The 15,799-nt window shown below is 41.5% G+C and overlaps 1 protein-coding gene across 1 annotated transcript in view; it reads left to right on the forward strand.

Annotated features, from left to right (window-relative positions):
* The window catches only part of Znf277 (zinc finger protein 277), an 87,971-nt gene that overhangs the window by 27,993 nt on the left and 44,179 nt on the right, over nt 1-15,799 (forward strand). The gene's annotated exons all lie outside the window — the stretch shown is intronic.

Consider the following 15,799-nt stretch of genomic DNA (forward strand, 5'->3'; position numbering starts at 1 on the left):
GCCTGATCCTGCCCATCAGTGCAAAGCTGAGCTTCCCGCTGACCCCAGCCCTTTAGCTCCAGCGCCTGATAGCTCATCCTTTTCCCGTGGCCTTGGGGACATCATACTAACTACTCCACAGAACATGGTCCCTGCCTTTACCTCCCGATCCGTCTTAAAGTTTTTGATTTTGTTTCTTGCCATGAACAGGAAATTTCTTTGTGGCCACACCTTATTATTAAGGGGAGATTTAAATGAATATCGGAGCTTGTACAGCATAACTTTGTGTGAGTTTCTCAAAACCGGTCAAGCTCCCTCTTGTTGTTGTTGTCTTCTTTCTTCTGCTCTGCATTGAAGGTTCTTCCCAGTTGGTCCCCATGGCAACACTGAGTAATGCTAATGAAAGTGAAGCATCTTAAGCTCACCCACGGAGACTCTGTGAAAACTGCCATGAAACACAGTTGCATTTCTTTCCTTTCCTCTCCTTAAAAGAGGTTGGCATTTGGATTCTTTGCTGTGACCAAGACTAAACTTCCTCAACTATCTGACTAGAATTGGAATCTCTAATTTGGAGCAGCTTTTTAGAAGGTCGCTTGCCACAGCGAGGACACACTGTGCCTCCACATTCACACTCCCGGTTGGGGTACAGCAGAAGTTCTCCAAATACAGTTCCCTGGCAGCCTCCCCATCACCTGGGAGCTTGTTAAAAGTGCTAACTCGCATGCCACACCCCGAATTAGTGGAAGCAGCGATTTCTGTCCTCCAGGCAGTTGCGACTCCAGGAGGAGCTGGTATCCAGGAAAGGCGTGCTGTAGGAGGCTGTTGGTGCGGCCTTGCTCGTGTTCACATGATTGGAAATTACTGTTCGCTTTTGTATCTTTTAAATGTATTTAAATTATGAAGAGTGGCAGAATACCAGTGTGTATAAGGTAAAGCAGTGTTGTAAAGCGTGCATAATTGATTTGGCTGTGGAAGTGTTTCCAGTCTTGATTTGTCATTAACAAGCAGAAGAAAATGCCAAGTTATTGCTTATTCACGTAATCCTTGGTAATAGTAATGACTCAGAGTAGAAAAGCCTACAGGTGTTTGAGATTTTTTTTTTCTTTCAGCATTTTTAAGGGGGGAAGCTAATATACTTTGATTTGTAGAATTTAAGAAGTCTTCCAAATAATGTTTTGTCTGTTTGTGATTAGTGACTTGGCTGTTTTATTTGAATACATCAGACACATACAGTGACAAGGATTTTTTTGGCATCCATGACTTTAATAGAATAAAAATAAGAAGCAGATACACTGGAGAATTGCCAGAAGTTAACCTTGTCTCATGAGTAATTTGAATAGGCAGGTAGACCTCAGGAAAGGTCCAGGCAAGCAGTGTAGCTGGAGACTGTGCTCCTCAGGCTTCCTTCTGAGACAGGGACTCATTGTGTAGTGCAGCCGTGGCTGTCCTAGAACATACTCTGTAGCCCAGATTGGCCCCTGTTGTTGTGTCTGTTCTCCTGCCTTAACCTCTCAAGTGCTGGGATAATGGGTAAGAGCCTTACTGGTTGTTTGAATGAGAATTGCCCCATAGGCTCATATCATGATCCTTGGTTGTGGAACTGTTTGGGAAGGATTCAGAGGTGTGGCCCTGCTAGAGAATGTGTGTCACTGGGCTGGGCTTGGAGGTTTGAAAAGATTCATACCATTCCCAGTGCATCTCTCTCTCTCTCTCTCTCTCTCTCTCTCTCTCTGCCTCCTATATGTAGAACAAGGTGTTGGCTCTCAACTACTACCCCAGTGCCATGCCAGCCACTGCCATGCTCCCCATGATGCCGTGGACTCTAACGCACTGAAACTGTAAGCCCCAAATAACTCTTAAAAGTCACCTTGGTCCTGGTGTCTTATGACAGCAATACAAAAGTAACTATACCCACCAAGCCTACCACAAATAGGAAGTTTCAAAAAGAAAAATAAAAGGTAGGGCTATGGTGATGTCTTGATAAATGAGCACATGCCATGCTGGCATGAGTGTCCCCAGAACCCACATAAAGCCTATTATCTCAGCACTAAGGAAGCAGATATAGGAGTCTCTATACTATAGCAAGTTGGCTAGCTAGACTAGCCAGAATTGACAACAGACCCTGCTTCAATAAAGTGGAGAATTGTTGAGGAAGACATTTTCAGGAACATGGATCTACATTCATGTGAATACACATTTACAAAACATACACAAAGAAAGCAAATCTGACCATCAGTAGGGAGATCTTCCTTGTTTTGCCTCTATAGGGAACTGTTATAAAATGTTCTTATATTTTCTAATTGTGACACAAAAGTTTTTCTGGCCCTGTGGTTCAAATGAACAGTTTTTAACTGTGTGTGTGTGTGGGGGGGGGGGGGTTGGATATTCTTCATCCACTATGTAGGTCCTGGGGGACAAACTCAGGTTTGGTGGCTAGTACCTTTGTCCATTGAGCTGTCTCAGTGGCCCCTAAATAAACATTTTAATTTACATCTTTATCCCCGTATTACCAACTTGCCTATGTGTTTTTTAAAAACATACCTTTATATTTATTTACATATTGTGTGAAGGTTTAGAGCATTATCCTTTGCTGAACTTTCCTCTGCACTTATTGTACTTAGCATCTGACTACCATTGGGGTGGGCTCAGCTCCCTGACTCACAGCTTTCTGTCTCCTCAGTGAGTCCTCACTGTTCCCAGCCTGTGGCCTTTAAGAGCTCCCCACCCTCTTCAATCTGCCCTCTACTTGTGCAGCCTCAATGAGTTCATCTCTCTTCGTGTCTTTCTACCAAATTGCAGAGACACTTTCATGTGTAATTTAAGAAGAAAGGATTATTGAGCCATGTGTTTAGACTGTCTGCCCAGATTTATGACACCAAATTACCAAGCTACTGACCAGAAATATTCAGCTTTATTTTAAAGCTCAGAACAAAAGCCAAAGCGAGTGCACTGGAGGGACTATCATCCTTTCAAAGAGAATTCCTGGAAAATGATGCATTTTCTTTCCAGGCAGGGGAGTAATTGTTGCCTTTTTCTTTTCTTTTTTTAATGAAAAAAAAGTACTATAGGTCTGGGGAAGTAGACTTGTCAGAAAAAATAAAGAACCACTTTTCCACAAACACAAGGTTCCGGATTCAGATCCCTAGCATCATAGAAAAGCTGAATGAGGCATGCACCTGTTGTCTGGTCTAGGGTGTGTTACCAGTGTACAGGAAGAGGGATGGCTTAGGGGTTGAGTGCTCACCCTGTGGGATCTGACACCTTCTGCAGACAGATGGTATCAGACTTTAGTTTTATTGCACTGTGAAAACAATTGTTTTGCCAAAAGCTAGCAGTGTTGATAGTGCAGTGGTTTTGTCATTTTCAAAAGAAACTGGACACGATGGCTTGTAAACAGAGTCCACTTTAGTTTCCGGCCACCCAGACCCGAATAGTCACACAAAACTTTATTAATTGCGACACTGTTTGGTCGGTGATTTAGGCATATTTCTATCTAGGTTTTACATCTTAAATTAATCCGTTTCTATTAATCTGTGTATTACCATGAGGCTGTGATTTACCAGTAAGGTTATAGTGTGGACTTTTCCTTTGGCAGCTACATGGTGTCTCCTTGACTCCACCTTCTTTCCCCCTGCGAGAGTTTAGTTTTCCCACCTAACTCTATTCTGCCTGATCATAGGCCAAAGCAGCTTCTTTATTAACCAATGGTAATAAAACATATACAGAGGGAAATCCCACAGCAATGGCTCACATCTTTATCCTTACAGCAGAGCACTTGGGAGGCAGAGGCAGGCAGATCTCTGTGAGTTGAGACTAACCTGCTCTACATAGAGAGTTCCAAGACAGCCAGTGCTGCATACAAAATAATCCTTAGCTACTTACAATTCTGAATTTACTCTTACAGTTATTGTTGCACAAGTCTGAAATTATAAAGAGATAATTTTTAAAAGTTTTTAAATAATCCTTTAATGAACCAAAGCTAATTTTTTCTTTTAGTAGCTGTAAGAATCATCTCTGACATTCAGACACTTTCTGTTCTGCATTCTCTTCTGAGTGACAGCTCTTTAATCCCATTGCTTGCCCTGGAAGAGTGGGGGCAGAGCTCTTTAAATTGGTGTAACAGCTTCTTCACTCTGGTTGTCAACCGCTGCTCAGAGCACACATAAATGAGAGCTGATGGTGAGATTCAAAGCAGGAGACCTTTCTGCTCCCAAACAGTCTTTGACACTACTGTGGCCTTTACTGTGGTCTCTGCGTGTATTAGATGTGTTGAACTGACTCAGCTCAGGTTTGGTTTGGTCTTGTTTGTTCTTTAGTAGTTACTGTACATGATCAGTAGTAATCAGTTAGCAGAATGCTGGGCTTGGGGCTTCAGGTGCTATGTAGGACATTCTTAGCTTTTGTTTGGTAGAGCCAATGTCTGTTAATATGTTCCCAAAGCCCCTACCTGGTAAATAGAGTAAACGGAGAGGTCCAAGGTGATCAACTGATACTAAGGGGTTGAACATAATTTTCTTATCCCTAATGATGTGGGATGTCCTTCTGTATATGTGTTGCTTTTATTGGATAACGAGTAAAGATATTTTGACCAATGGCTTAGAGAAAAAAGTCAGGCAGGAAATCAGAATGGCAATAGAGTAGGTAGAGTCAAGGAGACACCATGTAGTTGACAAAGAAGAAGGACACCGGAACTTTACCCATAGTCCACAGCCTCATGGTAACACACAGATTAATAGAAATTGGTTAATTTAAGATGTAAGCACTAGCTAGAAATATGCCTGAGCCATCAGCCAAACGATGTTGTAATTAATATAGTTTCTGCGTGATTATTTGGGTCTGGGCGGCTGGAAAACAAATGAACTGTCTCTGGTTAGACCATAAGGTGGGTTTATGATTTTCTTTTCCCTCATAAACGTTCAAGATCATGCTTCTAATATTTGGGAGACCCTAGTTTCTAACCCCACCCTCTCATAAAATCCAAGGCTTTCTGTCATCTAAAAGCTGTGTTCTGCTATCGGAGTTGCCAGTAGATAGCTCATCCATCCCAGCGTGTCCTACCCTGAAAATGCTATGTTAGATTTAAATGTTCAAGCACTAATACTGCATGAACATTCTTGGGAAACTCTGCATTCTGAAAAGTCACACCCTAAAATAACCTTGTGAAGGAAATGGGATAAATAACAGATCCCTAAAACTTGGTAGATTTTTGTGACAGAGCAATCCTAAAAAAGAGTAGACAGTTAAACCCATGTTGCGTGTACATCCAGGTGAGTTTCTGCATCCCGGCATCTTTTGCTTCATATTCCCATCTTCAGAGCATAGGTCTTTGGGGGTATTGCTTTTAATGAAAACAAGTTTTATCAAAATTAAGTATCTGGCCCAAAGAGTCTAGATCTCTCTCAGTCGGGTGTGCCCTTCCCGTGTCCAGCCAGTGGCTCAGCTGTCATAGGGAGCTGAACGGTAGAGAGGATGGCAGTTCCTGAGGCCCCACCTGGCCTTGAAGAAGGACTCCCTAGAATTTACCAGATTTTCTCAAAGATCTTTTGTGTATCCAGTGTATACAAAGCTGACTTACAATTGAAGGAGCGCGATCAATAAGTAATGATTCATTTGCATTTTACAAAATCTCCTTTTAGTCAATTTACTGTCTCTAAGATACAATTTTATTCATCACAAAATATTGCCTCTGAAATAAAATGCATTTTCTCCCAAAAGAAGACTTTATTTTTTTAATGCTATCCACAAAGGTTTATCTTCTTATGCTAACTCATAAAGTCACATGATTGGTCATAATAGGTTTCTATTAGAACAGTGGTTTGTGGCTTCACATAAAACAGCTCCCTGCTTCCCTCGAGAAACTGCGTTAGAATCTCTGCGTGAAAAGCCAGCATGTTTTGATAGCTCCTAGCTGAGTGCTGTGGACCATCGCGGCTGAGAGCCACTGCCTGAAAACCAAAATGACTCAAGGCAGTCATTAGAGTGTCATTTTTAGTAAGGTTGCATTTAGACATCGTTTCCACAGTCAGTGCTAGTCGGATTAACTGCTGGCAAAATTCAGGCTTATTGTCATATGAGTCATTCACGGAATGTGCCGTGTAGGCTGACTGAAACACCTATTCTTCAGAAATAAGATTCACATCATTTTGGGGGTTCATTTTTGTCATGTTGGCTATAAAATGTGGGAGAGGCGGCCCACTGAAATGGCAAGGCTCAAGTCTGTTACGTGCTGCTTATATCGCCCCGCCCAGTTTTACTCCTCCAACTTCTGTTGTCTTTCCTATTTTTAGACAGGGTCTCATCTCTCCCAAACTGATCTGGAAATCCCTGTGTAGCCTATGGTCACTATGAACGTCTTTCATTTCCAAAGTGCATAGATTACTGCTTGCAGTGCCTAGTTAATGGAGTGCTGAAGTTCAAGTACAGCACTTGGTGCATCCTACATGAGAGCGCTATCAAGTGAGCCACATCCCTAGGTCCTCAAGGGATAAGTTAGATATATAGTTATGTTGTCATGGGGATAGAATTTGTGATATCAGACTTCTAGAGGATCATTTGTCACAGATAGGATTTATGGTGCTGAATTTCACTCGAAACATACAATAGCTGTCAATAGATGAATAAATTAAAGAAAATGTGTTTTTAGTGTTTTGAACGTGACTGACTCGTAACTATTTAGAAAAACCTTAAAAGACTGCACAGAACTATTTCTGTGTAAAGCAGCCCCAATACTAACGGGCTGAAGTAACTTGAAGAAAGGATTTGTTTAAAATGTCACAAAGTAGGACCAGAATTTCCCAGCAGGCAGCTCATTTGCTGGGCTAGGCCTAACTTGTTCTTCCTTTTAGTGCTTTTGACTATTTAAGTTGTGTCCTATAGACTTATCCATGAGCAGCATGCCTGCTGTGAAACATGGATTCTGAGACAGCAATCCAGCTCTGATATTTATTTCCTTTGCTCCTAAGGGTCTAGAATAGCCTTTGCCTGAAACCATTGTTTTTGAGAGAAACATTTATTACATTGTGGTAATATATTGAATATCAACTATAACCTTAAGTTTTTATTTCAAGACTAAGATATAATTTATTATTTTTGTAGTGGAAGCTTTTAGAGCTTTCTCTTATAAAGATGCTTTATTGTGAAGAGGGCTGTTGTCACAGGCCTGTTACTTAGGGCCACCACCAGCAGATGTAGCCAATGAAGACTAGTCCAGCAAACATGCTCAGCTCTAGCCCTGCTGCGCTGGTTACAGGCTGTCTTCTAAGGAAGTGAGGCTGAAGTAGTCATTGCTAACTTTAACCTCTCAATAACAGGTCAAAAAGCTCTTAATTTAGAGCTGGTATGGCATTTGCTGAATAAGATGGTAAAAATATTTGTGTGAAGAATAGGGAATATAACCTATGGTTTTTCTCTGAATGAAAAATATACTCAGCATAGATATTGACTTGAAAGCGGAACTTGGCCTAATTCTAAATTATGAATGTATTTAGGACAAGCCAAAGAAATGCACATTCAGCAACAAAACTAAGTATCTTTTCTTTGTTAGAAAGACAAACATTAATTCTCCCAAGGAGCTAATGCAACCTTTCTTTATAGAGGTATCTTACATAGAGATTGAATTTCCCAGATGTTCTAACAACTTAAATAATATACAGAACTTTTGAAAATGTTTTAATTATTAATGTTGGGATTTTTTAGTGCCTGAAAGTTAATCCTTAACTGTTTTTATAAAAACAACTCATTGTACAAAGAGTTCTTCATATTAATGAATCAGGACACCAGTACTGAAATAAAAATATGCCTGAGTCATTTGGTTTTGCAAATAGATAGTCCCACAACTCAAAAATTTATGATTCTATCAAAACCACTAATTATACTTAAAAGAGAGTATCAGGTAGGTAATTCACAATTTTCTAGCTGCTAGCCTATTTCATTAAAATATTGACAAGACTACAAATTCTAAAGTAATTTCTATCAAGTCAAATCAATTGAATTATGCTAGCCATGCCCTCGGTGGATGTCTATGAAGTTTCTGCTACGACTGTGCTTGCTTAGAAGCATGAATAAGGTGGGCCAGTTAACCAGTCTGATTTTTCTGGCTCAGAATTGACTTTGCCCTTCATTTCCATCCTTTTTCTTATTAGAGCTGAATAAATAAGAACAAGCTCCATGTCTATTTTTTCCATTCTTGCCCAAAGCCTTTGCTTCTCAGGGTCCTGTGATTCCCTCGCATAGGTGGCCATAAGGTTTTATAATTGATGAGATATCACTAGTTAAGGTTAAGATTTTAATGTCGAACTTCTGGTTGCAGTTTTACCTTAGAGAAGTCATTTGGCATTCTGCTGATAAAGAGGAGACACACACACACACACACACACACACACACACAAAAGCAGACCTAGCACTTTGGAACTGAAGGCAGGAAGTTTAGGAGTTCAAGGCCAGCCTGAACTAAATGTTACAGCCAGACAGACAGACAGACATAAAAAATAAAAGCAGAAGTAAACTTAGGTAATAGCTAAGAACTCAGTACCCAGAATGTACTAAAGTGTACCACACATCCAGCCTTGAATTTCTCTTACTGCCTTGGCATCACTGGTGCTGGCCTATTAAAGTAAGAGTGATAATCTTAATTTAAATGCTAGGGAGTATTTTTAAAAGCATAGAGTAAGAGCAGCAGAGGAAATGTAATTTTATAATGTATAGTATGATCCTTCATCTACTTTTAGAATCAAAATCTCATTGATAATAAGCATTCCAGTAGAGGAACTTACTTCTAGGGAAATGAATATACTTATTCATGTGTATATTTTAAAGTGTGTTTTAGCAGTAGAAATGGTATATGACTTATATGCTTACCTATTATAAAGGAGGGTTTGTTTTTAGCCATTTTTCTTCCTAGGGTTTATTTCCTTTAAAATGTCAAGGGTTTGTATGGTTTTCAATAGCTACTGCTCTCATGTTGTTACTCTTGCATTGATAACATAGACAGCATTTTTCCCCTGTCTTAGTTAAGGTGTTTGTTGCTGTGAACAGACACCACGACCACAGCAACTCTTATAAACATTTAACTGAGTATGACTCACTTACAGTTTTAGAGGTTCAGTCCATTGTCATCATGGTGAGGAGCATGGAAGCATACAGGCAGATGTGGTGCTCGAGTTGAGAGTTCTACATCTTGCAGGCAACAGGAAGTTGATTGAGACACTGGGAGGTACCATGAGTTCAAAGCTCAACCCCCACAGTGACTCTATTTTTCCAACAAGGCCGTACCCTGCTGTGTAATAATCTTCTTGTACACTGTAAAGATTTGGCACTCGATTGGTTTAATAAAGTGCTGATTGGCTAGTAGCCAGACAGGAAGTATAGGCAGGGTGACCAAACTATGGGTGATGGGAAAGAGAAGGGTGGAGTCAGGAGTCACCAGCCAGACACAAAAGGAGCAGGAGATTAATGTGCCATGCCCTGCCGTGCCACCATATGGCAAGAAGCGCAAATAAGGAATATGGGTTAATTTAAAATGTAAGAGTTAGTTAGTAATAAGCGTGAGCTATCAGCCAAGCAGTTACAATTAATATAAACCTCTGTGTTTATTTGAGAGTGGTTGTGGGACACAGGAAACACCCGTTTACAATACCCACTCTAACAAAGCCACATCTCCTAATAGTGCCACTCCCTATGAGATGATGGGGGCCAATGACATTCAAACTAACACATTCCACTCCCTGACCCCCGTAAGCTAGTAACAATAGCAGTATCATAATGCAAAAATGCATTTAGTCCAGCTTCAAAAGTACCCATAGTCTTATCACAGTCTCAACAATTTTAAAGTTCAAAGTCTCTTCTGAGATTCATGCAATCTCTTAACTATAATCACCTGTAAAAAATCAAAACCAAAGAGCAGATCACATGCTTCCAACATATAATGGCACAGGATATACATTACCATACCAAAATGCAAGAAAGGGAGCACAATGAGGAAATACTGGGCCAAAGCAAGACTGAACCCCTCTGGGAAAACTCCAATTCTGCATCTCCATGTCTGGTGTCAAAGTGCTCTTCAGATCTCCAACTCCATTCAGCTTTGTTGACTACAGCACACTTCTTTCTCTTGGGTTCATTCCACTCCCTATTAGCAGCTCTCCTCGGCAGGTAACACACAATTCTGGCCTAACATCTTGGGTTCTCCAAGGCAATTCAGGCTTCAACTGCGCAGCCTTGTGAAATAGCCTCTTTATTGGGCCTCCATTAAGGACACCCCTGACATATGCCTGGCCTCGTTGGCATTCTTTTGGCACAGAGACAAATTCCATAATCCCTTTGTTCTATCCTTACTAAAGCCAGAACGATGTGGCTGAAGCTGCCAAGTTCTGCTGTTTACTGGAGCTGAAACATGGCCCCCTCATTGAATTACATCTTCACCAACTTTCTGTTTTTCACTGCCTAAACTTGGCTGCCCTGAAACTTGCTCTGTAGACCAGGCTGGCCTCAAACTCAGAGATACACCAGCCTCTGCCTTCCCGGTGCTGGGATTAAAAGTATGCCCCACCACAGCTGACTCTAAGCTTTTCTCTAGTTCCTTTTCACAAATTAGAAATTCAGCTGGGATGTGGGGGGGAGGTGTCTTGCCCTGAGGTCACCACTCCCTAAATTCTATTCTTTATCCCTTTATCTCCTTGAACACAGGACTTAGCTCTATTACACTTCTTGGTATTCTTTTTCTCCTCAAAACTTACTTTCTGTAATTTACCTTGCTCAGCTTGCTCCTTTTCATTATAAAAGAGTTACCACTAATATCCTCATGACAGAGTCTCTATACCAGGCTGCTTTGAGATTTCTTCTGCCAATGGGATTAATCCAAAACTCTTCACTTTAGCCTCAGGCAGATTCCAGACAAGGTCAAAAAACAGCCACTTTCTTCTCCACAGTATCACAATACCAGTCTCTAGGCCACAGAGTAACATTCTTTGCCTCGGAAACCTATTGATCCTCATAGCCCATCCAATCACATTCAACACCACTGTCTTCCATGCCCCTACTAATAGTACAGTCCATTAAGCAGTTCTTAAAGCATTCCACTGCTTTCCTAACCTACAATACCAAAGTCCATCTTATTCCCAACAAAAGTATGGCTAAGCCTATCACAGCAATACCCTAGTTCATGGTAACTGTCCTGGAACTAGCTCTTGTAGACCACGCTGGCCTCGAACTCACGGAGATCCGCCTGCCTCTGCCTCCCGAGTGTTGGAATTAAAGGCATGCGCCACAACTGGCCAGCTGGTAATAAGTTTTCTGTCTCCTAATAATAAGTTTAAGGGCTGAAGCAGTAAGCTAGATCAATCCGAATTGGTAAAGTATAACAACAGGTTTATTTGAGCAAAGCAACTTTCTGCTGATTTTTACAATCCCCAGAGATCTAGGCTTGCGAAGCGCACCCCATACGAAAGCAGGGAGATTTTCTAGGTCGTAGGTGAGGGTTGATGACATATCCTCCACAAGCTGGGTTTGTGCCCAAGTATGGTCAAAAGCCGAGCACCTTAGGTGAGGACTTGGGCAGCTGGCAACTTCAGGGGAGGAAGTTGCAGTAGCCACCAAGAATGCCAAACTGGACTTTTTGGCACCCTTCCTTTGTTCGAGACTGCATGAGCTGGGTTTGGAGAGAGAGAGGGAGAGGGAGAGGGGGGGGATGGTGCTTTCCATATCATCCAGGGGAGTGCTGGAGGGTCCAGCTGATTGAACATCTGGTACCAACCTATCTTAAGGTTTCTAGTGCTGTGAAGAGACACCATGACCACAGCCACTCTTCTACAGGAAAGTATATTACTGAAGTAGGCTCACTTATAGTTTCAGAAGTTCAGTCCATTATCATCATGGTGAGGAATATGGAGGCATGCAGGCAGACATGGTACTAGAGCTGAGAGTCTACATCTTAGAGGCAACAAGAAGTTGACTGAGACTCTGGGCAGTATCCTGAGCATACAAAACCTCAAAGCCCACCCCCACAGTGACACACTTCCTTGAACAAGGTCACACCCACTCCAACAAAGCCACACCTCCTAATAGTGATACTTCCTATGAGATTATGGGTGCCAATTACATTCAAACTACCACATTCCCCTTCTAGAGTGAATTGGGATAAGTCAGTCTGCATTACCCAGAAACACAGATAATCTACAGCTGTGTCCATTACTTGTTGAGCTGACAAGAAGCAGTTTAAGGGCAGAAGTTCCTTTTGTCTCTGTTTGTGGCTGCGGTCCATCATGGAAAGGACATCATGGTGGCAGGACTGGCTGGGTCCATGGCAGCCAGGGTATGAGGTCGCTTCCTCACATCTGTGTGGATCAGGAGAAAGGGGGTAGCAGTGCCCAGCTGGCTTTCGCCTGCTCCTCTTTTGGTCAGTTCTGGACTTCAGCCTGTGGAATGGTGTCACCCCCAGGCTGAGCCTTCCACTGCAGGGGCACCTCTCCGGAAGCACCTCCCAGACTGACCCAAAAGTGTTTCTATGGAAGCCCAGGCATTTCTCTTTCCCTTTCTTAAAATCATACTTTATTTTTTTATTGAAGTATATGTGTATGTGTTTTTGTTTGTATGCATATGTGCACACATCCCGCGTGCATTCAACAGCCAGAAGAAAATCTCAGATCCCCAGACTGGAGTTAGAGGCAGCTGTGAGATGCCTGGTGTAGATGCTGAGAACCAAACTCTGGTCATCAAGAAGAACAGCAAGCTCATTTAACTGCTGAGTGCTTCCATTCTCCATGTCCCTTAGGCATTTCTTCATCCAATAAAGTTGAAGAGCACAATTAGCCATTATAACCTAGAAATAAAACCAATATCAATTTTAGTTTCTTACTTTGTTTCAACCAAATTTGCCTGAGGGGGGAAAATCTTAATCACTAAATTTTCACCCTTAGGTAGTTTTGAAACTAAAATATATGTGGCACAGAAGAGAATCAACAGCCAGAATTTATGGGCTGGGATTCTGTGTTACTTTGTCACTACAATAATGGAGAGGACTTGGTCATTGTCATCTAAGGTACCCTGCAGTCAAATCAGAATATGAGCGGGAGAGAGACCCTGCCCTGCCCTACTAGTTTCTAAGTGGACCCTTTTTAGTAGCATCAAAACGTGATGATAGTTTTCTAGACAAAAACAATAGATCTATAAATAACCAACCCCACCCCCAGCCCATCCCAGCTGAATTTAGTGCATTGACCGTGCTTTGGGACTATGTAAGGAAGAAACATGGGCTATTTCTAAAAGGGTTGGCCTTGTTGACAGCTTTGATGTTAAGATTGTTGCCACGTGTTGTCATGCAGTTATAATGTCCATGACTCATCTTCGAGTCTTACCGTCTCTGCCTCCTTGGCTTCCCTGCAGTGATGGACTGCAACCTAGAATTATAAGCCAAATAAACACTTTTTCCTTTAAGTTGCTTTCATCACATTTTTATCACACCCTTAAGGAAAAAAAAAAACTAAAGGGCCAAGTGTCCCTCAATCTCTAAAATAAATCTGTATTCCTGTATGTTTTTTTCATTTATTATAGCAGTGAAAAGCTAGCAAATACCAATGCTTATATTCGCATTATAAATAAAAATGGCAATAAAGTGCTAACATAACACCCTTCACATACACTTACAAATAAAAATAGTAGGAGAAGTAAAAGAAATATAGTTAAGAAACAGGATTAATGATTATTCAACTTTTTGAAGTTCCCCAGAACCATTTAAGATTGAAAAGGTCTTCTTCTGAGAAAATTTCACATGTACATAATCTTAAATACAATTTCACATTGAACTCATAAACTCCAGAGAATATAAATCACTTGTGTGCCTATTAACCCCAACTTCTGAACCAGTAGGTGAATCTAATATGACTCAGTGGCGATACATGGGGATTTAAATTAATTAAATGCACTAGAAACTTGATGCTCCATTTCTGTCAGTGTGTTAGAGCTCAGCGGCCAGATGTGGGAGGCCTCCATTTCAGATAAGCAAATCAAGAGCCCTTTGTAACTCTGTGCCTGTAACCGAGACGACAACTCCAGCTAGGCCCTCAGGACTATTTTATAATTATTCAGTTTTTATGTTGTGTCTTAGTAAATTCTCCATAGTGATAGTATTAAACCCTTTCTACATTTCTGCAAGCCCAGCGTTTAGGATGGGTGGAGCTTATCTCATGTCGGCCTCATCTCTTGAGGCTACCTTATAAATCTTTCCACTTTTCTTATATCTACAGTAAATATACTGTGGGCTTTCCCTTAGTTCTTAATATAATGTGCTACAGAAATATCTAGTACCAACAATATAATCAGAACTTGAGTAGTAGACAAGGGAGTTTGTTTTGTTCTAGGAGCCTGGGCTCCCTTTGTTTGGATTTGTGTTGAGAAGTTTGCATCTTTAATTAGCCCACAGGAATTTCTAGTGTATACATCAGTATCTCACAGCATCTCATACATGCAGCATGCTCACTGTCAGTAGAAATAAGAATAGTTAAAACATTTGAGCAGTTTCTTTTTAAGACGCCTCTCTGTTGTAGGGAGCTATAATTCTATATGCTGGTTAATTTTTTGTCAGCTTGACACAGCAGAGTCATCTGGGAAGACAGAACCTCAGCAGGGAAAATGACTATTAATCTGGTCTGCAAGTCTGTGTAGTATTAGTGACTGATGGGGGAGGGCCCAACCTAATGTGGGCAGTGCCAACCCAAGTGTACCTGGGTTGTATAAGAAGCAGACTGAGCAAGCCGTGAGGAGCAAGTCAGTAAGCAGCACCCCTCCATGGCCTCTGCTCTGTTCCTGCCCTGACATCACTCCGTGATGGACTGAGATGAGGACATGGAAGGCAGATAAGCCCTCTCCTCCTCAGGCTGATTTTGGTCATGGTCTTTATCACCACACTGGAACTCTTTGCCTCCTGAAAAAGCTTTGCTTGATGGCCTTTCAAACAAGAGATTTAACTTTTATTGAGTTTATGTGTGTGGCACCCATGTCTTTTGCTTTCCATTAATATCTTCATTTAACCCTTCTGACAATTTTTCCAGAGGAGCATTAGGAATAATAGGGACAGGCTGGAAGATGAAGTAACCCTGTCATTGTGAGTAAATACAGTCCTCCAAGCTTTACTTCACTTACTTGGCTTTTCTTTAACGTGGTTTTAAAATCTATGGCATAAAATCTACCCGCATAACAAAATTTAAACTCTCATTGCTGCAACTGTATGCGCATTGTTGTGCAGCACCTGTCCCCAACACTTGCATCTACATCCCAAATGCTCGGACCCACTAGAACGCAATACCCCACTTCCCACTGCTCAGCCCCTCAGCAGCACTCTGTGTGCTTCTGCGAGTGTCTGCCTGTAGACACCACGTGAAATAGACCAGTGTGGTGCTTCTCTTTCTGTCCCTGGTTTATTTCATGTATGATGCCTCAAGGTTTATCCTCCATGTTGTAACATATGATGGGACTCCACCCCCTTTTCAGTGTGTGTGTACCACTGTCCACACACGAGGTTCAGAAGACATTTCGTGGGAGTTGGTTTTCTCCTTCCAGTTATGAAGTTCACAACAGTGCCCTTACCTTCTACCCCATCTCTTAGGCCCTGAATTAACCCGTTTTTAAGGCTGAATAGTGTTCACTGAATTTGTCCATCCCTCGCTCGGTTATTTCTACGTCTCTGCTGTTATGTTTCACACTTCAGCACAGATGCATCTTTTGAGATCCTGTCTTCACTTCTTCAGGACGAATCAGCACAAGAAGAAGGCAGGGGTCCTGTGAATAATCCAATTGCAATGTTTTCTGGAATCTTTTTCCTTTTTTTTTT

This window comes from Microtus pennsylvanicus, chromosome 14, assembly GCF_037038515.1.
Source record: "Microtus pennsylvanicus isolate mMicPen1 chromosome 14, mMicPen1.hap1, whole genome shotgun sequence".
Taxonomy (NCBI): Eukaryota; Metazoa; Chordata; class Mammalia; order Rodentia; family Cricetidae; genus Microtus; species Microtus pennsylvanicus.